The 26,115-nt window shown below is 42.0% G+C and overlaps 2 long non-coding RNA genes across 4 annotated transcripts; one reads left to right on the top strand and one right to left on the bottom strand.

The window, feature by feature from the left end:
* Positions 1–467: 467 nt before the first annotated feature.
* LOC129384078 (uncharacterized) lies at positions 468–8,574 on the bottom strand. 2 transcript variants are annotated; one of them, XR_008611843.2, is made up of 3 exons: positions 8,176–8,570; positions 6,612–6,711; positions 468–5,185 (listed from the first exon to the last, which is right to left on the bottom strand). It is a non-coding gene; the product is annotated as an uncharacterized lncRNA (long non-coding RNA). The 2 variants fall into 2 exon arrangements; XR_008611844.1 differs by lacking the exon at positions 6,612–6,711 and having other exon boundaries at positions 8,176–8,574.
* Positions 8,575–9,318: 744 nt separating this feature from the next.
* Positions 9,319–24,580, top strand: LOC129384079 (uncharacterized). 2 transcript variants are annotated; one of them, XR_008611845.2, is made up of 4 exons: positions 9,319–9,629; positions 13,783–13,875; positions 14,721–14,842; positions 23,071–24,580. It is a non-coding gene; the product is annotated as an uncharacterized lncRNA (long non-coding RNA). The 2 variants fall into 2 exon arrangements; XR_011890018.1 differs by lacking the exon at positions 13,783–13,875.
* The last annotated feature ends 1,535 nt before the right edge of the window (positions 24,581–26,115 follow it).

Below are 26,115 nucleotides of genomic sequence, written 5' to 3'. Positions count from 1 at the left end.
CATCATGGCACGGAAGAGGTTAAGGGCCATATGCATTACAGAGGGGAATGGTAGAACAAAACGGTAAAAAAGCGGAATAAAGCCAGTCTCATTATTTCACAATATTAGCCATAAATTACAATGTTGGCTTAGGCTATGCAAAAATTTTTGTCAGAATGCCATACATTTCTGCAAGAGGGTGGTTCTAATCCAACGATATGCGTAGAATAAAGAAAAAAAAATCTGAAGCAAAGTTCAATTTTAACTTCTACTGATGTTTGATTTCTGTGTGACATGTATGGTGAAGAAGTAATTAGGCCATCATGACGAGTGGCATAATGGCACAACTTACGAAATAGGCATTATCGAGTTACTTAACAAGGATATACTGGAGAAGGAAGAGGTTAGCTTTTATGTACATTATATACGATACGATGAGTATGATTTGTAGTTACAATAAAGCAAATGATAAATCAATAAACTCTTCGTAGCTCCTAACATAGGCCCTTTATTGAATGTATCCATTTAACACGTGTACCACTTTACATTGAAGAACCAGCAGCTTCACCGATAAGTACATTCTCCAATCAATCAAGGATGGCACCTTGCAATGCCGCTAAAAACTAAAATGACAATTGCACATTTGTATGCAACAGCTTTCCATACAAAATACTTGATGCAAATTAAAGAAAGAAAACATCGGTAATTGATGAAAAAAAAACTGAAACAATAAAACAGGCTGCCACAGTCCAAAGCTCGCAGTACTCTGGGGATTCACAGCGCAGCCCCAAAGGTTGTGATACGTTACCTTAATAGAAATTTATGGATTCTTGTGTATATTGCAGTAAACCTGTGACAGACACTGTTGTCAATTCATTTGAACCATTTGCCATCAGTACATATATGCACACCTTGAATGTTTACCCGTCTGGACGCCTGCACATCTTGGCAGTTCATTTGGGCAGGCAACACGTACTGCTATCTACATTTCAAGCCCCTAAAGAGCATACACCAGCTTTTCTCAGTATCCACATGACATTACTAAACATCATCATTGGCATTTCAGGAATTCCACTGCCCATAGAGTTTCCTATAAAAATTACTAGAGCGAACTCTGGCACTATGATCATTATACTACCATGGGAATGATGGTCCCAAGTAACCCTGACCAACTGCAAATAACCTTGGCTGATTGCCTGTGCTTGGCTAATCATTGGGAAATAGCCGAAAGTCAACTTCACTGACCACCAGACTTCCGGAAACAATCGATGAGCCCAAGTGACGAAATGCGGAGTGTGCAAAATGCTCAGTGTGGCAAGTCAGCAATGCATCAGGACAGCATAAGTTGCAAAATGAACTTTTGCACTATGTGCGTATTGTTAGGAAGCATAAAATTCATTCTACTAAGTACACAACAATGATAATATTGTCACACCCCTGTAGACAACATTGAACACTGTGTGCGACTGCTGAGCTGTGCAAGCAAGAAAAAGGTGTTATTCAATGGTGAAGAAGGCGACAATGAAAATGTTGCAGTAGCATCAGTTTTGAAGTTCCTTCTGGATTTTATTTTTAGTGAGTTTGGTTGTATTGCTGCTTTGTTTTACAGAGGTTTCACTACCAGATAGTGCATTTTTGTTTGCCTGTACTTTACTGATAAAATGCTTGGCATTGTTTACCTTGTTCGATTACATCTTTAATTGCGACTGGGCAGGTGGTGATTCCCTTTTTTTACTTTCCAGGTGAACCAGGTGAGCAGATATATTAAACACTATGAAAAACACAAGAAGAAAAAGTGCTACCTCATTGCAGAATTGGAGTGCCAATAAACAAGCAATATAAAGGAGAAAGATATTTTTGAAGCTTGTTAAAACAAACATGCCATTCGTTATGCAGTTGCACCTTGATATAACAAAGCTCGTAAAATGAGCACCTTCATGCAAGCAGCTACACATAATTCAACCTCTTAATCGTATGCATCTACAGCAATTTCCACTTACTGCCTGGACAATTTTGTTATACCAAACATCTAAATTGTGCACAAACACACTTCATTGTATTGAAATTCAATATAAATGGTGTTTTATACACAAGAACTTATAAAAATTTACATTTCTTTATAGTGAGAACTTGGGTATACTGAGGTTCATTAATCGACGTTTTACTCTATATTCCAATGACAAGCTGTTATGACAACTCGTGCTAAGGGGAAAAAAAGAAAGGAAAGCAGACAGGAGAGGGTTTGAAAGAGGGAGAGTGAAATGCAGGCAGGAGGGACCACCAAGTATGAGGCAACCACATGCACCCTGCTGTTGCTGTAGGGAGCTAGGAGGAAAAAATAAAGGAAACTTGCACAACCAGGGATGCATGCGAAGGAGAGCAGGAACCTTATATTTCAACCATTTCTCGTCCACCGTGTTTTCGATGAATGTCTTGCCAGAGGCCACAACAGAGAGCACTACAGCTGGGAGACACCATCTTTAGGGTTTGCATGTGGCGTTTGCGGTCAAGATGTCAGTGTTGCCTGTCCTCGCCAAATTTTAAATAAATGGTGTGTGTGATCTATTGGAGACCAAGGTGACAAATTCACAAACATACCCAAAGCAGCACTTCTACGCAGCAAGAAATTTGCGAGCTGACTGGAATCTATTTTTTATTTGTAACTTAGTTATGAATATCCGGCCGAAATGACAGAACACCTTACCAGAGGCACTATTCCTGAAGGGCAACTTCCGTCTGTGTAACACTACAAGCAACTCTATGGTTCAGGAACCTGAAAACCTCTCAGTGCTGTTTATAAATCACCTGCTGGCATTACGAAATTTATCAACTGGCTGATAAAAAAAAAAAAAAGAAGCTGCATCTCTTGTCCTTCAGGGCTCCTTCCCTTTGTGGCAGGACATGTGGCTGATGAGGTAGTGCTCCCGCAAGAAGGTTGCACTGCAGTGCACGCAGCGAAAAGGATGCTTCACTGTGTGACAGCGCACATGCCGATAAAGGATGGAACTGCTAACGAATGCGTCCGGGCACAGGTGGCACTTGTAGTAACGCTCGCCTGTGTGGCTGCGCACGTGCCGTTTGAGGGCGAAACTGCGAGAGAATGCAGCTGGACACAGGTGGCACTTGAAGGGGCGCTCGCCTGTGTGCGTGCGCAAGTGTTCCTTCATGTACGTCTTGTCGGTAGTCCTGTAAGCACACAGCTGGCACGAATACAGCCGGCCACGCATTGACACAAGCAACTGATCTTGCGCCAGGGACCCCGACGACAAGGAACCTGCAAAGTCACAAGGAGCCCGAGAAGGCAATGCAAATAATGCATCACGCACGGAACTAAAGTTCTACACCTGGCAATCAAAAAAAGATTGCCATGCTTGTAGGAAACATACATGAAAAATCTTGGGACTACTCCAACCATGTATTACTGTTGTGGCAATAGTGCAATGATGGCAGTACATGTCTCACACAAGTTTCTATCTCTCTATACATAAATAACTATGCTGTATGCGTACAAACTCCTGGTAGCAATGCACAAAGGTCGAATTTGGTGTGCAATTTTGCTATCATGCCTAAATAGTAAAATTACTCCATGTATTTAACGCTGCATTGCACACTCTCCTATTAAACTAAAATGACACTTTTCTCACATCACAATTCGGCAGAACAAAAGCGTCAACTGATGTTTGAACACATCATCATCATTTATTGTCCCTTAAGGACCCCTTTCAGGGTATTACATAAGGGGAGCGGGTGGGGGACAAATGCATCGATAAACACTATGGTCATTATTATACAATGGTTAACTTATTTATACAATGGTAAACAGAACTTAGTATACATGCTAGAAAATAATGAGCAAGAAAAAATAAAAAAAGGTACAAACTGGCAGTATAACAGAGCAGTAAAAAAAAAAAAGGTGGTAGACGTTAGAGTTAACAGCACAGCAGTGGTAAGTTAAGGGTTTAAAAAACATGAACATAGGTGCCTAAATTTATCTCAATCACTTTCATTTACTATACTGTTCGGCAGTACATTCCACAATTCAATAGCAGTAGATAAGAAAGGTTTGTTGAAGGCATTAGAGGAACCATGCAGATGTTGTAGACTCAGGTTGTTAAACAGATGGTGAGAAGTGCAGTTGGGTGGAAGTAGAAAAGGAAGTGGAAAAGGGAAAGTTGTGAAATCTTCCTACAAAGTGTTAGACTAGGGATGCTGAGGGATGATTTAATGCTACTTGTATGCCAGTCATAGTTTTAAGTGATGAAAGTGATCAACATCACATGAAGCATATGAAATTAAATATAAATGTGAATGAAATAAAATAATATGCGAGAAAACTAACACATGAAACTGAGAAAAACGACCACAGCATTTTTAGAGGTTAGAATGGCACCACGTTTGCTAGTGAAGAACACACCGTACATTGAACAAAGAATTGTTTGTGTCTACTAATGCACTGTACACATTTTCCGCGATTGTATTTTTATTGTTTCAATCATAGCAATATGCAACTACGGAATGCTGGAAGTAATTTATTCACCAATTGCTGTTTTTGGTCACTGACACCACCATGCACACACATGAATAGATAACTCACCATATCACTTTACATAACTCATTACCCTGAATGCATACAATGGCTGTATGTAGAGCAAAGATTTGGCAAGCTATCTTGATATGCCTACATAATCAAATTACTTTGTGTAACATTTCCTTCGTGCGGTGAAAATTAAATGCCACTGCAAACTGTTGAGGCAAGTTAGCTACAATTAATATGTTTCAGCAACACTTCCACATAAATGTGCACTCTGTTGAACAGATCTGTGAAAACAGATACAATTCCATCCCGTGTGTTACCTTGAGGAAACTACATTCTCTACCAGTACATTGCAGTGGCTCTTTTCTTTAGCTCTATAATTACAACTTTGTCATTGCAATAAAACATGTTCTTTTTACCATGATTCCAATAGACACATAAAAGCAGCAAAGAAATGTGCAGTTTTACTTTTTGCAACCTAACGAACCAGAGGCGTCAGTCGGCAAACACAGTCGCATCACCGTCACACAGTTAAACCAATAACAAATCAAACTGCTATGCCTTATTGCAGGGCAAACAGGCCGATGCTTTCCAAAAAGCTGGTGCGACTCATTTCTGGAAAAGTCTAAAGCACAAGTCTTCCTGGATGCACTGTAGTAGGCACGGACACATCTGTAATATAGAGATCACTGTTAAAGTCAGCACAAGCAATATTTTCATTAGGACTAGAATACCGTTTCTTTTTTTTTCTTTTTTCTGAATACAAATTTCTATTCGCCCGCAGTGGCCCCTCCTCAAAACACTATGTCTCAACATACTTCTCACGGCACTCATTCAGCAGATTAAAAATGTGATAGGTCAGAAATTTTTAAGGCTTTTCTACAGTAACTGAATGCGACATCCAATGAGTATGTTACTCAGTCCCCAAGAAAAATGGCCGTAAAACAAGAATGAGCTGCTATGCTGTCCACATTTATTTCAATTACGACTTTCTTTACTTTGCGATGTGTTAGAGAGTGCAGAAGAACAAAATGAACTTGCAGTGTTGTAATGCAAGAGACCGCAACACCAGGTACATCGTACACAAAAACATCATAAAGCTTCCACACAATGATCTCTAAAAAAAAGGGTCTGCAACCATTGAAAATGAGTTTAGTGTTAATACCCATTTTCCGGAGTATAACGTGATGCAAACCACAGCATGTGCAAACATATATCAGTGCACTGACAACAAAAGCCTATAGAACCTATCTGTAGACCTAACAAGTGATGAAATATAAATGTTGAAACAGGACTATATTAACAATAAAGGCGTGAATGTTCAGACATAAGGGCAAGCTAGCACTTTCTCCCTCTACAATAATGATATTTAGTTGGGTCAATGAGGTCTACGCAGTCACTCCACGAACCCTTTTTTATCTGTGTTATAGGTGCACATTTAATATCATGCATTTCTTTTCTTCTGTTTTCATGTTCCGAGTCCTTTTTATAATCTTTTTTTTGTACAGGAAATGTAACCGCATGCAACAAACGGTGCACACAGGTTGGTTGAGCAGTGTCACAAGTTACCTCCACCATTATGTTGTCTGGGACAGTCTGCACTCATCAAAAATTAGTTAAGGCTCAACTACTTCCACAATATTCAAGCATTCAGTGCAATTTGAGTTGCACAAAAAAAATCATGCGCACTGTGGTTCGCATTCGAATGACAGAGAGTACACTACGATGCACAGAGGCAGGCGCCTAGCCAGAGCAGGTGCACCACAATGCAAACAGGATTGCCAAGACGTCATAGTAAACATTACGAATGCTGGTACATAAGGTCCCGAGACGTCTTTGAATGGCCACTTCGGCCTTTCTGTCTACATTAGGGCACGAAAGATGCCACAATGGATGGCTCCATTACTAGAGGATCTTTACCACTGCAGTAGATGTACCACTCCACAAGTACGACTACTACTATTTTACCAATCCTTTACCAGTACAATTCATCAGTACAGTGAACGCTGTACAGCGTCAAGCCTGCATGTGCTGTGCGAGAAGCATTTACTTTACATATTTACTTTTTCTTTCTTATTGTTATTTGCTTTCATTTTACCTTACATTGCAACAAAAATGAGAAGCAGTGACTGGAGGGCTGGCTAAGTCTAGTCAGCGAAGCCCAGGCTCGTGTCCTTGCAGTCTTCACGCTGCGGCCTCTGCAGTGGATGAACTAGACAAGTTCACAGATGGTAACACAGGCTCATGCATACGTTTTGCCCTTTTTTGTGTTATTCATTGCATGCGTTTAGCTGCATATTGTTACAAATAAAGTCTTATCCTATTTGCGCTTCAGGATTAAATGCACTCTCTCAATTATAGTGTAATCACACTGCTGTACGACTTTGTGCAGACTGCTTCTCGAATATGTAGCAATAAAAAAATGTGTTGGGGCACAGTAAGCACAGTTATACATGTGTTGGTGTCGACCAGTGAACCAGGTGCTCACCGAAAAGAAAACAAAAAACTGCAAGGTCGACACAAATAATTTTCTATCAAGGAAAAGTTGGTAAAAGGTCACAACCTGGACCTGGAGAAGGAAATCGACACTGGCGCATCTCCCCCAGGAAATCAGTGCTACGAGCCCTTTTGACATAAAGATGTCTTATTAAATTGGTCAAACTAATTCGCGGATTCCAAGAGAGACTAAGACATTCAGTATTGGGGTAAAACAAAGAAATACCAGCAAGAACTGTACAAAATGCCCCAGTTGCTGTCAGACTGGCTCCTACACAAGTTAGGGTGAAGTGGGCATTCTCTGTGCTAAAATATGCTTCATCTGCCCAGCGATCGAAAATGGCTGTGTGACACTGGTATTATTTTCTGTATGGTTGCTGTGTGGTCCCCAGCTTCCCTAAAATATTTTATTGCGATAGCAATGATGTAGACACTTAAGGCGGATTTCCGCCGCCGTGATAGGATCGCGGATGTGCGCCGTATGCGCAAAGAAAATCCGAAAAGGATGGTGGCTTGATGTAGCGTGTTCATACGTTTGTGTGTGCCAAGGAGGATATATCCTCCTTGGTGTGTGCGCAGGGGGGGGGGGGGGTGCATTTCTGCGCATGCCCTATCTGGGGAGTAATTGCAGATCAAAGGGTAGGCAACACAAGATAGCTGATGGCTTTGTGTGCGCTGTGTTCCCATGGCCCCGGTTCACGTTGAAGCAAGAGGCAGCACAAATAACAATTTGCTCGCCGCTTCCTCCGCTCTTCATCCCGTCACGTCAGCGTCCCGACAGCGATCAGTGTTCATCCAGCGTTATGTATTCATGTTTGCCTGCGCGAGTGTCACACCATGCTTGTTAATTTAGTTAGAGAGCGAATGTTACAGCAGTTCATACGGCCGATAAAACAAATGGCATTAGAAAATTCATACAGCTAACTTGCTATTGCAATCAATTATTCCTCCCGGAGAGTTTTGACCTTTTTATCCTTCGAGTTATATTAATGAGGGTAGGATGCATTCATAACGCACTTTCCTACTAATTATATGAGCTCACAGTAAGGAAGTAATGCGCAATAACGTGCACCAAAATCTATTGTGCACCCCATTTTGATGAGAAATAAGTAGTATATGCCTCCAATTTTTGTAATCACGAAAGAAATGAAACGTGCATGCGTTACCTTCACACAATGGAAATAAATTATACACACAGTGAATATCGTCGACACTCAGCTACTTGACCGTCTATGCACAACACGACACTATTCCGCAAACATCGCGACCGGAGTTGAGGCCCACGCCTCAACTATCACTTCGCCAGTTGGTCCAGCGACGTACGTAAGTCTCTGGAACGTCAAAACCATGTTGCCGTCAGCTGAATATCTCGAACCACTCTTTTGAATTAGTTTTATAATGAAAGTGGCGCGTTGTCGTCGACAAGCCAACCGAAGAAATGTTCTGCTCTGCCTCGTGATGCGCTGACGGTAGGCTTTTGACAACGCCGCGTGTGCGATTTCGGTTTTGTATCTGATAGCGACGAGCAGGCAATGTTCGTACACATTTTCTTGAAAAAAGTAGGAAATACGGTAAATGAGCTGCCATACATAATCTGGCACTGCCTAGCATACGTGATTAATTCATCTTTATTTGTCTGCAAATTTTTCTTATGTCACAAAAGCAACCAAGACATTTTCTCAATTTATATTGAATTTTTTATTCCTTTCCGGACTCTTCTGCATGAGTGGCGAGACACTTCAAAGCTCGCGCGCGCGCGCGTGTGTGTGTGCATCCTTAAGGCATGATACAAAAGCCAAATAGTACATTCATTAGGCACCCCTGAAGTCCCCGTGTGTTGTCCTTTGTTTTTTTTCCGAACCTAGCTGCAGTCTTATAGCTTGCAAGTAAATAAAAACTTATTTATTTATTATGACTTGTAGTAGCGCCGAGAAAATAAAGAAAAAGCTACAATGCCCACGGTAGCATAGGAAGGGGATTAAAGACGAATGACAAAAATATTTGGAAGCATTGTTTCAAACTCTTCATTGTCAATCAACGACAATGTGCGAAGGGAAATCTGCAGACAAAAAAGGATTAATTAATTGCATATCTAAGGCAATTCTACATGATGCATGGTGGTTTACCTACCGTATCTACCTGAACACGCCTCTCTATTTTCAGGAAAATGGGTACAAACGTACAAACATTGACTGCACGCCACAAATAGATACGAAACCGAAACCGCACCCACAGCGTTTTCAACAACCTATAGTCAGTGCATCACGAGACGTCGTCCCCTGCACATGTAATACGCGTTTGCGGTTGGCTTGACGACGGCGATGCGCTAGTATGGCGCTAGTTTCATTCCGAAATTCGTTCGAAAAAGTGACGAGATACTAAGCTACATGGTTTTGACGTTCTTGCGTGCATCACCGGACGAACTGGCGAAGTGGATAGTTGAGTCTGGTTAAGGCTTGGGCCACAACCTTGGTCGCGACGTTCGCAGTATCGTTGCAATAAGTGTGGAATGTCAAACACAATGGACGGCGCACGGACGACGTCGTGTTGTGCATCAACCATCAAGTATAACTGAGTGTCGACGTGAACATTATGCGATAAGATTTTTTATCCTGTGGGGGTAACGTATGCATGTTTTATTTTACAGCAAAACTGTTAGCCTCAACTTCGTCGGCATTTTTGTGGCGTGCCCACCCAAAAACCGCTAGCTGGAGAAGGGGTTGGAGTTTCCGCGCAACTGAATTTTGTTTTCTCATATATTCGGTTTGCAGTCCGGTGCTATCATGTCTGTAGGTTGCGTGTAAGTCGTGCATTACGAATTTTGTGACACAGTTTACTTTGAGAAATTCAATTATTTCAGTAGCGCGCTTGCGCGAGGCGGAGGTCCCTACAAGAATGAGGATAGATGCTGCACTTCCGCACACGTGCGCGCGCGCATGACGAACGTGTGCATACAATGGGTCTGTTCGATTCGCCTGCACCACTGTGAACCAGTTCACGGCGGATCACGAGAAGTTCAAAAACTGTGCAGCTCGATTCCGGAGGTGCAGGCCCAGCGAAACACTCGAAACGAATGCAAAGGTGCAGACGCGGTGTAAATGTTATGCTATGTCAGACTAATGTGCACGGAGTGCGTAAGTTTGAGAGGTCCTGAACTGCAGGTATGATCGGTTTCTGGGGCGTAAATACACACTACAGTTGCGTAGACACATCACACGTGTGTAAGCGGGCTTTTTACGGTGCTCGCGCCCGTGTGCTGCGTCGTCTGCTGCGTCGCTGCTTCGCACCTGTATGCCTGCACCAAGTCGGCACCGACAGTGGAGCGGGTGCAGCAAAATCATGAACCAGCCCTGCACCTTTCCTGCACCTTTTGAAACGAACGTCGTGGTTCTGCGGCCGCCATTGCTGCACCGCTGAAACGAATGGCAGGGTGCAGCACCTCGTGAACTGGTTCAAGTGGTGCAGGCGAATCGAACGTACCCAATGTATCTGTCCTTGATATGCGTGGGCGCTCTGCACGTTGTATCCGTAATCGACATTATGGAAAGCACTGTTCAACAACAGTACCGCCGCGGCAGCTGGAAAAGGGGTTTGGGTTTCCGCGTAACAGAATTATGTTTTCTCGTATATTGGAATTACAATCCCATGCTATCATGTATGTAGGTTGTGCGTAAGCCGCACTTTAAGAATTTTCTGACACATTTTATTTTTAGAAGTTCAGTTCAATAATGCACTTGCACAAGGCGGAGGGCCTACAAGAATGAGGATGGACCTCAATTGGCAGCCGGTCCGCAAGTGTATTGATGCAGGGGCAGGGTATATTGAATAATTTTCACCATTTGTACAGGACCTGCCAATAAATCTATTTTCCCTAGAAAATGCGCGTTACTTTCATAATGGACCCTGTATGTTGCTTGTGGTGGTGCTTGTGTAGCGTCGTCTTCGTCAGATGGAGTGATGGCACTTGTCTATTGTTTGCACTAGCTTCACTGTAAATACCACTACCTTTATACAGTAGGTCGTGGTAAATACACTTTCACAGGGTGGAATTGAGGCGGATATTTTTTTTTCTTTTTCATGGTTCCAAGAAACCAAGGCATGCTATTTCTTTGTCCAAGAAACTGAGGCATGCTACTTTGTTATCAAAAATGAGGGGCGCGATAGATTGTGGCACACATTTTCTTACCTTGAACTTGTGTAATATGGGCAAATACGGCATAACCTTGAAAAGTAGGCGAGTGTGTATGTAATTCGTGCATTCGTCCCGAACCAACCTATGGAGTCATAACTTGAAAGATAAATATATTTCAAGGCAGCTGTGCACCCCACAGTGAAACGACAAATATCATGGGCTTGTGGAGAACAGATAACCATTTGTATCGGGAAGATGGCAGTGGAAAAATGAAACATTTAGCGAGGAGCAAAAATTCCATCTTCATGCTGCTTTTTTTATAATGTTAGTGAAACGTAACAGGAAGGTAATAAATTTGAAGGCGTAGGGAGGGACCTTCATCTTGCTGAAGTAGATTGGTGATGAGAATTATTTCTGGAAATAGGACTCTTGCTTCCTATTAAATTGTCAAATGGAATCGCGATGCATGTTTTATTTTGCCATAGGTGCTGGTAAAGAAAACGTATAATCATAATTTCTGTAAAAACAGCAGCTTACATTTTAAGCCCAAGAATATTTTGCTGCAGTTTTAGGGCAGCTGTAGCAGTAAATGTAATAGCTGTAGTTTGTAACACTGAGCTATCATTAATTGAAACATCTGGAGATGCTATATTTCAACAAGGCTTGTTACTGGGCTAGTTTTCTTGGCTAGATGCTATATTTCTTTTGACCTTATTCTTGCAAAGTGTTTGCCTTTTTAGGCCATATGCTAACCGTTCAATGGTGTGCATTCTCTTTTTCTTATCTCTCTGCTGCTGTGAGCATGGCTCATTTTCATTAATGTCTGTAGTATATTTTACGAATATGCACTGTAGGACTGTATTATTTGTTTTGCTGCTGACTTCTTCCTTTAGTTTTGCTTGTAGTTTTTGTCCTTTCTTTCTCTATATGTACATGGCTGTTTTTGTGGAAAGCCTGATGTTGAAATTGTTCAACGCTGCCAATTAGCACAGTATCTTCCTTTCTGTACACAGCTGAAGGACTCCTGCAATGCCATTTTAAGGTCACCATATTTGCTCTAGACCTATTCTCAGCATGTAATAGAACATGGAGCAAAAGGAATATCAATATTGACCCACACAAAACCCAAGTTATCCGTCAGAGAAAATTCCAATTTCAAACAAAGTGAGGGTTACCCTCCACTCGAATTTTTGCGACTTTAAGTGCACATTAACTCTTCCATGCAAAATATGTCACCCAATTGCAGGAGGGCATTAGGGGAAGCTGGCGAACTACAGTTGCTAAGCCGCCTGCTCATGGTGTTCCGTGGCGTTTCTATAGTACCCACAATTAGGCAGCATGTAGTCAAATCTCGAAGGCCATGGCATCACTGTTATGGTTACAACAGCTTCCACGTGGTGACCATTGCCTGGCATGTGATGCATCGTTCGCGTGGTTGCAACCGCTCGCCCATGGCTTTGCGAGGGTTAAAATACCGTAAAATCTTGTTAAACGAAACCTCAAGGGACCGGATAAATGCATTGCAATTAACAGGAGTTCTGTTTACTGAGAAAGATATGCAGGGGGGCAGCAATATGTGTAATACACCTTCACAACAGTGGTAGATATCTTAAGCGTGAGGAAGTGAATGTAGCAACTAATTTGTGCTCATGTTTTGGGCATGGCCGACGGCTGCTGGATCCATTTCGAGGAGGTGCTGGTGACATAACAAAGCAGAAGCATTGTTTTTGCTGCTCCAGTTGGTGGCCGAATAACACGGGTTCGTGAAGGAGTCCATATTTTCAGACGGCGTGCTATAAGGTGTCCGAAATTCCAGTTGTCCTTATTTTGGCCGTCTATGGGGCGAGTGATGATGCTGCAAGGTGTTCCAGGTTGGAACATGATGAGCATTAAATATCTATCAATTTCACCGTGTATTAGGGAAGGCTTTTTGAATCGAAGAAAGGTGAAGCCAGAAAAATTACTTCGAATTCTGCCTCCTCCTGAAAAAATTCTGTAGAGCTTGCTTCTGTTCCGTGTACAGAGAGTCGCGAAAGTTTTGGTTCCAATTGATGAAAGTTTTTTTGTGTTACCCAAATACAAAAGCAACCAATTCAATGGTTGTTGTTCCGCTTAAGCTGCAATTCTGTTTAAGTGGGTTCCGAGATTATACTGTAGTTGTAAAACCCAATGCTGTAGACTTTCTCGCAGTACTTGCATTATCGTGCAAACATGACGGTACATTACTTTTTAACCAATCATCACAGTGGCACTCTCTTTAGGGAGGTCCTGTTTGCGAAGTACACAATATTACGGCATCGAGGAGGTGCCGTTGGTGCCGTTCAAAAAGCTTTCCCTGGTGCATTGCAGGGCCCCTTTGAGGAACTAGTCAGTGACAACACGAGACTGCAGTAGGTAATATCTCATAGTCAATCATAAATTATCTTTATAGGTGCGTCAACCAATTACATTTACTAATTTCTGGGACAGCACAGTAGAGGGGAATGTCTTTCAATATTGGTGTCCCCCAAGAAACACATTTTGGGGCATAGAGGCAGACAATGCAGCCGGTACATACTTTTATGGGTGGAGCTTGTACTGAATTATTAGGTTGTCACTGGCCATGCCGAAAAATTTTCATTGCGCACTGCATTTGTGACAGAAATAAAGACCCTCTGAACTCTTCTGCTGAACCTTCAAGGGTAACGGGTCATTTCTAAGCCTCCATGAAATCCAACAAATTGGACTTGATGCGGTGAGCTCGATACCTCAAAGGGGCGGATTTAAGGATGGAAAACTTGATTCCAAAGTCATAGTAATGTTCTTGACATGCTGGAGCAGAGTTTCAGTTGTGGATAGCACAGCAAACAAAGGAGTAATTAATTAACGAATGAATTCTACCCCAGATACCATTTCTTTTTTGTCTGCCTTTTAGAGCAGTCATGCTCATGAAGTAGATTTTCGTTAATGCCACAGGCAATTTTTAAAATTCTGTCAACTCCAAGAAAGTAACACCGGATATATTCACAATGGTCTTTTAGCTTTGTTACCACTCGGCATGTGATTCATGCTTCAATTGCTTTTTCCGCTTATTCTGTTTTCTGCCATTGCTAAGTGGCTTCTTGTCCTACATGAATTTTTTTCTTCCATTGCTTCCCTAAAGCCATTTGTTATTCAACATTCATGTGGCCAGCAGTGACTGCACAAGCTGGACACATTGAATTTTCTTCCCTCAGTTTCTCTGATAACATCTCTGCACCTAGCTTGCTGTGCTGTTGCCGCCAGACGAAGCTCTGTTCAATATGTTTTTTTTTTTTTGTGCTAAGTCATGGCAAGCTATTGAGTACGTGTCTAGATGGAGAGTAGAGGTCATAAAGATACCTGTGCATGTGTATATGTGTACCTTCACTGTGTTGTCCATTCTTCATCTGACCTTTGTGCCTGAAGAGTACGCAAAGGGCACAGAGGTCATGTGTGGCCAAAATTTAGGCACACACCTGCACCATCTACTGTGCACTGTTCTGTTTTGTACTGCCTGTCATAGTACACCAAGCTGCACAGCCTACCATAGTGTTAATGCCCTGTGTACGTCTCTTCCAGGTCAAGAGAGACCAGTGCCATATCACTGTTTCTTATTGTGAGGAAGATCAGCTTGTGCTAGCTCTGCAGCTATGTTGTGGAGAGCTGCGTCAACGTGACAACACACTTATGGACACACACAGGCAAGAAGCTGCATGATTGTCAGCACTGTCTACGTGCCTTTGCAGCTGCAGCAGTGGAAATTGCGAATTTAGAAAGCAAGATGAACTACTGGTACATATGTACACACACACGTAGACAGTAATCCAGCATGTAGATTCGTAACATGACTCGTTTCAGAAATGGCCTTGTAACAGAAGCACTATGTTTCATGTTCAAGTTTTCAAGTTCATTCAGTTTAAGCTAATGCTAATAAGCAAGTTCATCTGGGCTGTATTAGCGAACTACCTTTCTTGAACACACAAAAAGCCACTCTTTTAAAGGAGTCTTAATAAGTTAGACAAGAAGAAAGAAAAGAGCTAAAGAGGCCACCTTCAAATTCCAATTAGCCAACCTAGGTGTCCCAGATTTTGAAGGCATCTTCTCGTGCCTAGTTAATATTTTATTAGCAAAGATGGACAGAATCATTTTTGAAGGGAGCCAAAGACTGAATTTGGAAATTTTCAAGAACATTTGCTTTGCCACTACAGCCAAGATAGGACAAAATATATCGGTGTGAGCAATGTCATGCTGACTCAGAGATTATGGTGCAAAATTAAAACAAATATAAATTTAACAATAATTGTTTTTACTCGTAAACAACTTTCTATAAACTTAACGAAAACAATGATTTCTCAGAGGATGCTTTATAGCTCTAAACTGATTTAGTGTGTCTCTTTAATGTCAACTTAAGTTGACACCACAAAAGAAGCATTCTGGGTTGGTGACAAAAAGTGTAAGGCGCTGTGGTACGTGCAAGTGTGACTGCCCTTCCCCATGCAGCAACAGCCGCATATGTTCTCTTCACAGTCTTTTCTGATTCTCAAAACATGCTGAAAAGAGCTAGCACTTAGGTTTGAGCACGTATTAGCTATGCTCTGCATCTTTGGAATTGGGCAAGTTTTTAGATGTCAGATGCATATACTGTATACATAATTTATGGCTGCTACAGTGCTAGGCTGAGGTGCACTGGAGGAAGTGTGACTGAACGGATGTGTAGTGCATGGCATGCATGCACTGTAGAATCTTATCTACTGCATAATTGAGCGCTGTAGATCTATATACATTGCTCACACTCTTGCGCCAAACAAGACTTCCTGCGTCATGCCAATAAAGGAAAACACGATTTTGCGCTGAAGTGCTCCAAAATTAGTGACAGTGCAAAACTGGTGTGGCCGCAGTGGTCTGCATATCTACAGTATAGCAAGCAGATTAATAAATCTTAACTCCCCATTATCCATATATCACCGACCGATAAGTCGGGCTCGACAGGTACCGCCTGAAACTCCAAATAATATCAAGTCCAAAATATTCTAACTTTATTCCACTAGTGGCTAAGAAAGTGTGCCGTAATCTTGGATGACCATTTTTGGGGATGCTTCACAAGTTGGTAGCCATTTGTTCCATTTACAAACCACTCAACTAGCAGCTCAGCAAAGCAATTCTACAGCCGCAATGATGAGTTCCTGGAACCTTTTCATGATCACTGGTGATTTTAATGCCCATAACACTTTATTTGGAGACTTCCGGTGAGACACAAGAGGCCGGCTCATAGAGAACTTTCTTGTATCCTCTGGTACTTGCCTCTTTAATAAAAAGGAGTCTGCCTATTACAATGTCCAACATAGTTCGCATTGTTCAAGCAGATTTAGCAATGGGCTCTGCAGCCCTCTTTCCGTATCTACAATGGGGTTCAGTAAAATATCATTTTGGAAACGACCACTTCCCTGTAATGTTAAAGCTAATGCAGCAACACAAATGTCTTCCGCCTACTCCTCGATGTAAACTAGTCTTGGCTGACTGGGATCATTGTAAGCCTCCTTAGCCCATTCTATACTTTTGCCTCCGGTATGTACAGGTTAATGCTAAAAAAGAAACTCTCCCAGCTTGCCTTCCTAGCTTGCTGTCGCATCCACCTGCCCTGTGATTTAATGTTTGAATTCAATCAGATTTTACATGTTTGGGGATCGACAAAGTATAGCCCATACTTCATTTTGTTTCTTTCACACCTGCTAGCAGTCATCGTTCCACCAAGAGACTCGTCTTTTGCATGAGCTACCACTTGTTTGTGGAATCCATTTGTTTGCTGCACTGATCACAAAAGCGGCAAAATACAACAACGTATATATTAAAATCGTCCATAAAATCTCGGGATAAGTAGCTTGATTCTTTAAGGGGTAGCAGATCCGTCAGTTGCCCTTGGTGAATGAAGAGGGGAAACAAATTGGAAGACCAGACTGATGCTCTTGGTAAACGCTTTGAGCATGTGTTTTGCTCAATCTACTATTTGGAGTTGGGAAACACGAAGAAATAGATGGATGTAAGCCACTTTATTATAAATGTAGCCCAAACCAAACTGTCCTTTCAGCGTTGCTCAGTTGAGAGCTTCCCTGATCGCATGTTGGAGCTCTGCGCTAGGTCCTGACAGAGTTGTGTACGATACGATTTAACATCTTCACACAGACATGCAAATCACTCTACTCACACTTTTTAATACCATCTGGGCAGCTGGGCATCTTCCATCCACATGGAAAGAAGTGATTGGCATCCCTGTTTTGTAACAGGATAAAGATCCCTCCTCCCTACCAAGCTATTGCCTGGTAGCGCTTTCAAGTTGCCTCTGCAAATTGTTTGCAAATTGTTGCCTTCTACATTATCTCGAATCAAGCAAAACGCTTGATTCATGTCCATATGTATATTGAGAAGGCCAGTCAACAACCGACCAATGTATCACCGGAAACAGGTGATACTGCCTTTTTCAGAAACTTACCTGTACTATCAACTTGCTTGGAGCTAGCGTTTCTCTTGCATTCTTGCATAATGAGAAAAACGAGTCCAAATTTATATACTCTACAAAGAATTTGAGAGTTGGCAGGAATGGCATACCAATATTTTTGGGTTTCATGTTGTGCCTGTATTTAATGCATGAGCATTCTTCGGCAAGTCCCCCAGCCCTGTCACGCGAAAAGTGTAATGCCTTATAGCTGCACATAAATGCATAATTTGCAAAGTTAAGATGTTTAGAGTGAGTTAAGATTATGATAGCATAAATGTAGGTGATTGGTAGCTTTTGAGCAATAAGAAACAGTTTAAAGCAAAAAAATATCCTAAAAAGAGGATACCCGTAGAGATACATAGGGTTCCTTACAAAATGCATGGGGCAGCTTATAGTAAGGGTGGGCCAACTGAAATTTGGACCTGTGCCAACCGAAATTTCGGGATTGCCAAATTGAAATTCCGGGTTGGGTCAACTTAATTTTGGGGGTGGATCAACTTACATTTGGGAGTAGGCCTACTTGAAGTTTGGGTTGGCACAACTGAAATGTGGGGTTAGGCCATCTTGAAGTTAGGGGGGGGGACCTACTTCAATTGGGGTGTGGGCCAACTAGAGATTTTTGGGTGGCTCAATGTCCAATTCAACACTGCTGAGCATCCGAGTTTTGAATACCTCACGGATAAGCACCGCATTGACACGCTTGGTGAGTTTTCATTGGCCCTTACCGAGGCTCGTTCAGAATGCAGGCCAGAGCTTGCGTGGACAAGAAACGCATGCATAACGCAGGCTTGTGAGAGCGACAGCGAGGGAGACATGGCTTCGCGGTGATGCACTCCCCCTTTACGCAACGCCTCATGCGTTACTGCGGCAGCTGGTGTTTCTTTTCAACTGTTCTGCTCCGTCAAGGCACGCTTGTGCCTGGTGTTCTGGCTCAATTGGTATGATTGCATTGAATAGGCCGGATGCGGCGAGAAAATCTGACAATTGTCTACTAAAGCCTAAGCATCCTTTGCCACCAGAATGGTCGTGGGTTGACGCATATAAGATAGGAAAAGCAAGTAAGCAAAACTGAACAAAAACAAAGTAAGATCCAAGCCAAACAATGCTTAAGTAGACAATTAGTAGACAATTCTCAGGATTTCTGTAGTTTTTATTTTTTTCAGTCAATTTAGTCTGTATGGAGGAAATGAATGCTCAACATCCATCGAAGTTAGCGGCACCAGGGTGTCTACCAACCAGGAAAACCGGGAATTCTCAGGGATATTGAATAGTATAGAAATTCTCAGGGAAGAGGGAATTTGTGCTTCAATCAGGGAAAATTGGCTGTCATTTTATTGAAAGGGAACGAAAGTCGCCCTACTCCTGGCTCGAGTGTAAAAGAGAGGAATCGTAACGAATTCTCTTTGGCACCGTGTCGTCGGCTGGAGGAGTTGTCAGTGTACAGTCAACGACCGATTTTCCGGACGCCCGGTGTTTGGGAAACGCCCCATAATGCGGACGGCTTCGCGGCACCACCACGTGCCCCGTAGAGTCAGTGTATAAGAACGTACGTCTTTTCAGACGCAAGAATCCTTCGGTGTCCGATTTGCCGGACATTTTGCCGCGACCGCAGGTCCGAAACGGCATTAATGAAAGCCAACACCACCGTTTTGATTATCTCGCTGCCTCGAACCAGCGCTCTCGCACGCAGATCCGCTGGCAGCCGTAGCAACCACTGTGGCAACGCGAGGCTTAGCTGCTTCGACTTTCGCTATTAAGGTTCTTGCCATTCGGTCCGTGTTTTTCATTGAAAAAATTCTCCGCTGTCAGTAATGGCACCGACTCCGCCTCTCTAATCCTCGCGATTGACTTCGAAGGCGCGTTGCATAATGCCGGTTCCCGAAAGGCAGCTTCGCCTCAGCACAGCTATGTTACGCGGTGAAGCGTACGCAAAGTATTGCGGTGAAGCTTAACTATTTCCCTAACATGGGGAAAATAGGTGTTTTTTGCTGGTTACGCCATACTCTTTTTCTGAAGAAACTACTGAACTCAATATTTTATGTAATGCATAAACAAAAAGCAGAATGAATGCACTTTTCACGCATAAAAGTTCTATTAACGAAATATAGGTAATAAAAAAGATATAAATTGCCAGAACCAAGATATTGTGGGATAAAATTGGACAAAGTTCGCAAGACACGCTTTTATATACTAAGAAAAATATGTAACCAAAAATAATGAGATATACAAAATTTATTTCTGCCTAATAGGCACTATCTCTGAAAAAATCACAATTTTTCATTGAACAGGTATTCTACTACAAAAATTTAACTGCGAACACTACAGTTGGGCGTGCCGGGCTGCGGATGTTCCAGGCTGGTTTGTATCGTTGTCGCTCTCAGAGTCAAAGTTCGACGAATAGGCAGCATCCTGAGACTCGCTCCTGCTCGATCCATCGATATAATCAGCCACGGATACAGCGGAATCATAACATCTGCGATCATTCGAAGCAAGAAAGCGCCGCTCTTGGAGGTGGCCATTTTTGCTTTCTACTTTGACGATCGCAAAACTTCGGAGCTCATTCAAAAATTACCGCCTGGCGTGAAAAAAATATAACTACTTAGAAAACAAAAATATAGTCCTCCTCCTTCACGTCCGATGGTGTAGTGTGTCCGTGAGGTCTCTAAATCTTCCATCACTTGAAAGGGTTTCCATCCCTGAAAAATTAATGCCACGTCCTTCATAACTAAAACATTTGACCCAAGCAAAATTATATTGATGATATGATGTTCTTTTTATCTATCTCTCTGTCATGTCACGCTATTATATAGCATTTCTGCATATGTATCTTGTACAAATGCATGCTTCGTGTAAGAGACCTTGTGGCTTGTGTTTTATGCATTATAAGTTATAACTGTTGCTGAACTTCGGATATGGAGTATAGAACAGTACAGTAAACATATGCTGTATCCACTGCACACATAACAGCACCTCTAAAGGAAACATTATGGACATACTTATTCAGCTGTTGTATGTTGAGTACAATTTGGTACTTAGTGCTACTGGGTAGCACAGGGATGTATGCATTAGCAAAGTAGAACTTGCTGTTTCCACTTCAAATGCTTGCATTTGCTTCTCAAGAATGGTACCAGTGTTGTGTTTAATGACCTCGGATGACTGTTGTGGATAGAATTGCTGTGGCGATGTAATGAAACAGTTTGCACAAGTTGTTGCATTTGATAACTTACGACATTTCTTTTAAGCATAACATGTGCGGTGAAATTATACATTTCGAAGTGATTCTTACGCTGTGGCTTATTGCCTTTCATTAAAAGCCTACTGCATTGAAATATCACTTTTGCATAATTTCTTATAAATATAATAGTAAATACAACTGAACCAATATCAACAAAGCTGCAGAGCTAATTGTATAGTGTTTTTGTTAGCGGGCTTTAAACAGTATTCAAACAGTACAGGTGTCACTGGTTTAACTCCTAGCACACCGTGTCCGGTGTGTTCCAGTACACCGCAGGCAGCCGTCGACATTGGGTGCATGGGCTGGCTTGCGGTAGTCCGAGCATCTCCATGACGGGAGGGCTCATCGCGACATCCAGGGGCGGCTGTAGTATCTGCGTTATGCAGCAACGTGGCCTTTAACATTGCTTGGGCGCACCATAGTAATGTCGAAGGTCACGTGCCACTTCTGGCAAGCAGTAATGGTGGTGTGTTCTTTCTCTTTCTTCTTAATTAAAAAGAAATATATTTATTTATTTACTTGCTTACTTTTCTTCCCAGTTTTAGTATCAAAAACAACTGTTTTTGATAGCTTTTCGTGACGCTTCTGCTTGTATTCCAAATGCCAAGTTTTGCATGGAGGTTTCTCTATATCCACATTATCTTGAGCTAGCCTTTTTACATGCTTCAAAATTGTGTTGCACTTGGCCTGAAAAGTAATTCTTATGCTTGTTTGAAGGGTAATTTCTCATTTATTTCAATATCGGCAGCTTACTTGCTGCCCATGAAATTGCGTGAAAGTTTCTCAATTCTGTTCTGCTTGTATAACTTACTCAGAAGTTCAATGTGCAGTAAAAGATGTTACTGGAAGGTCAGGGCCTCCTTTCACAAACTTACCTCGAGCATTCTTTCATTTACTAGTGTTTCGTGTGCCCACTAACCATGATAGAAATCAGTGTGATAATTAGGAGATTATCTTGGGAATGGCATTCACAGACAGCACTTAGAAATTTTTGTGAATATGGGTTAATATTCAGATACCATAAATTGAATTTATCATCTGAAAAATCCATATTTATTAATGTTGCATAGCTAAGACACACAGGTGTATGTCTTGAAGTTTACGACACGCAGTTCGAGGTTTGGAAAACAATGTGATTTATTGATTCTATCTCGAAACATATATATATGTATATACATATATATATATATATATTTATACACACACACACACACACAGGGTGTCCAACCTAACTTGAGCCAAGATTTTAAAAATGAAAGGCACGTCAGAAGTGAATTGAACCGTATGTATACCATTCGCACTGGCCTATAGTAACTTAGGTAATTTTCTTGTTTTCCCCGTAACTGGTTAATTGATTAAATTTCATTACCCATCTTTTTAATTATTTGCTGAGGACCCCAACTATGATACACAGATTTGTGGAACACCTTCAGAAACCACCAATCGAGTTATTTCCTGTATGATACGTCTCACATAGTCGTTTTTTTCTGGGTTGCAAAGAAAGCCCGCGAAATATGAGAAAAGGCCACGTGATGGAGCGGTTGCACAGTGGTATCGTGCTGCTCTCAAGCGTGCATTCGGTGAACAAGGTCGGCTCTCGTCGGCCTCAATGCTCGCTGCTGGCCGAGAGTTGCCAAGGAGATAAGGAACGCCCTGCTGCTTCCCCGTCGCCAGTCACAATGCAACCGACCTTGTTCACCAAACGCACGCTTCAGATCAGCACGATACCACTACGCAACCGCTCCATCATGTGGCTTTCTTTCATATTTCGCTGGCTTTCTTTGCAACCCGAAAGGACTACGTGAGATGTACTACAAGTCTGCGTATCATACTTGGGGTCCTCAGCCAATAATTAAAAAGTTGGGTAATTCAATTTAATTAATTAACGAGTTATGGGGAAACAAAAAGTGTGTGTGTGTGCATGCATAAAAGGAGGGGGAGGGGATAGGAAAACAAACCAAAGCATGATGTGCAAACACAACTAGCAGTTACAAGGCAGCATGATAATTGTTGCCCTTGTCTACAATAATAAATAATGTGTGGGTGTGTTTTGCAAAGCAAGTGTTTTGTAATGACATAATTTTCAGTTTTCATAAAGGAAGAGGAAAAAGTTGTCTGTGCTCTCTCTTGCATCTGATGCTTCTGCTGGGATTAAATGTTTCGGCATGTGTAAAACGCAGCCAACTGGACTCTTCACACAGGTGCAGCCAACAGTTTTGCTATTTCAAGACACCTTCCGGGCAGTCTGGCAACTTCAAAGACTGCAAGCACATGCCCACCAAGCCCCCATAGCTGCATGCACAGCTTTGATGCCGGTGACAGCCGAGACAACATCAGAAGCCACAGCCAGAGTGGCAACAGCTAGCAGGGCACATCCTGCCTGACAACTTGACGCCCCAGGCATTCTTGTCACGGCCTGCCAAACAGGAATGATGTGTGATATCAGTGCATGTGCTGACAGCTTAAATTTAGAATTAAGCCCTGAATGATAATCCATCCTCAATGGCTACTTCCCCAACTTTTATTGTAAATCACTTTTTCCCCCCTGTGGAATAGAATTAATGTTAAAGTAACAGAGGCTTTAATTATGTCATGGCATTTCTCACATGTAGGTGGAAATAACCACTCTGATTTTCACTAAAGAGCTTTCTTTCTCTCTCTCTGGCGTTTCTCATACGCGATTCTGTACATTTGCTTTGTCGTCATACAGCCTTATTGGGCAGTGACCTGAGGTATCTGTGTACCTTGTACCCACCACGGTGGCTTAGCGGCTGTGGTGTTGCACTGCTAAGCACGAAGTTACAGCATCAAATCCCGGCCATGGCTGACACATGTTGATGGGGGCAAAATACAAAAACGCCCATGTCCCATGCATAGGGGGCACGTTAAAGATCCCCTGGTAGTCAAAATTGATCCGGAGTCCCCCACTACGGCATGCCTCATAATCAAATCGTGATTTCGGCACGTAAAACACCAGAATTCAATTCACTTCATGTGTTTTTCTTGCACGTTTTGTCAAGGTGTGATGGGTGTAGCCAGGCTTGCAAAGTAACCATATACCCAAGTTGTGCCTTCAGTTCTCATGCAGTCACACATAACAAACTAACACATTTTATGTGCAATTTTTTTCAGCCGCGAAATAGAAGTGTGACAACTTGCATGGTACTGTGGAAACTACATTTGCTCCGTATTTTCTTCCTATCCTTTTTACATTGTGTGAAATTTGGCACAAATAAGGGATTGCTTGCAGTTTTTTTGTGAACGCAGTTGCATACTTGCAGTTTATGTGAGCAAAGGCACGTTTTGCATTTCACCAAATGCACTAGTGAAGTTGTGTACAAGATTCCATTAAGTTGCAGTAAGAGCTATATAGGCCAAATGGGAGCATGTTTTAATGACCTTGCGCGAGAACACAAGCTGACTGCTAAGAGCCACTCTGGTGGGCACCTTGCCTTTCATTGCAAACGGTGCAAATGCACTCTACATTTCTGTAACAGCGTGTTTTTAAAATGGGCATGTGATAAGCTTGAACGCGAAACCATGGAGGCTTATTTTATCAATTTGAAAGGAAGTAGTTGCATCAGCATGCCATCACTATCACTATTGGAAAAGAAAGTTGCATTTATGACAGGTTTCGTGTGATTCTACAATGATGTGCGCACACATATATTTGTGACTTCAAGTTATTAAAGATTCAATTGAAAGTCGGCATTGGACTTGTATTCTCGTTTCTCTGTTTTGTCCTCGTCAAGTTTGCGCTGAAGGTTTTCATTTACCATGGACCAACTAGCCTATTCCGAGGTCCTTACAAATGCTGAAATGCAGCCAGACAGCTTGGCGAACTATTGATTCAGGGTGACAAACCTGAATGAACTTTTGTCAAACAGGGCCGCTCAGTCTGGTCTAAAGCTTCCCTTGTACCCCACGTGGTATTATATGTGGTACTCCCAAATCTACTGGTCTGTATGGGTCTATGTCTTTCTGCGTTTCTACACCGAATGACAATTTTGAAAACTCAGGATTTTTGTCCTTTTGAAGGAGTGTTTCTTTTTTCCTCATCACTCCTTGTTCTGGCCCACACTAAAAAGATGCAGATCACTTTGTGCATGCAGGGTAAAGTGCATTTTGTGCTGTTAAGCCAGTTCAGGTTAATGGTTGATGACTTGTATAAGTATACTAAAGAGGTCATATTGGCAGACCAGACATGTGAGGAGCATCAAGACACATTGTTGGGGTACATTCATCCCTTTCCATTGCAGCATGTTTACATTTTCCGCGAGAAAAGCAGTGCCTAATATATGCACATTCATTTATCCTTAAGTTCTTGTGAAACTGCATGAAAGGTTTTGCACAGGTTTTGCACAGGGATGGCCAATTTTATGAGTTGGAGTGAGATTGGAAGTGGTTTTATCCATAATATACGTTGTCAGTTAATCCTAACTTATATTTTTTTTGGACTCTAGAAATTCTGAAGTATCGCCATTTGCAAAATGCTATCGACGAGAAGGAATTGGAAGGAATATGCATTTGAATGCAGCTACTAGCAGTCTCATCAACCCTCATCAGTTGATTAATAAGCTTTTACATGCAAAAAAGCAAAGAAAGTGCCATTTGTGTAGCTATGTATAAATGAGTAGTAGTAGCAGTACTAATCTAGCCACCCTAACCACCACTGCATAGGTGCTAGAGTTTGCTAAAATGTGGTGACCTATGTTTGAATGGCAGTTGTGGTACATGCACTGGGAGGAAGTGGGCACCAATTAATCATACTGTGGCAGCGTTGCAATCGATGTGCATTGAAACGCACCACTAGGTTGTGCTGCTTCAACAAAAAATTTGCATCCGTAGCTAGGCTTACAGGTATCCCCTGTTGACTGGTGATTCAACCTAGGGACAATGATGCCTGTATATGTTTGGACGTACTGTGGATTACATTATGCTGTTTTCCAACCATGAAGAATACTTCCCACGTGGTCTTGTTATGCATACACAAAATCTTTTGATAAGCATTGTGTGGCTGTTTCATACCAATATACTTCATATGAAGCCTTTGCATAGGCCGCGTCTGGTGCTGTAGCCTCTGCATTCTAAGATGGCAAGTTGTTGTTGCTGTAAGTTCTTTACTGATGAAAGTCGAGAAAATTGTAATTGTTCTGTGACTTTACAAGAACCTTTACCAGCATTCACGAATTGAACTTTTGACATGCTGAATAAGTGCTGGCTGGAGCATTGGGACGCATAACATT

This window comes from Dermacentor andersoni, chromosome 9 (assembly GCF_023375885.2).
Source record: "Dermacentor andersoni chromosome 9, qqDerAnde1_hic_scaffold, whole genome shotgun sequence".
Classification (NCBI taxonomy): Eukaryota; Metazoa; Arthropoda; class Arachnida; order Ixodida; family Ixodidae; genus Dermacentor; species Dermacentor andersoni.
This window is presented reverse-complemented; position numbering and strand designations above follow the sequence as displayed.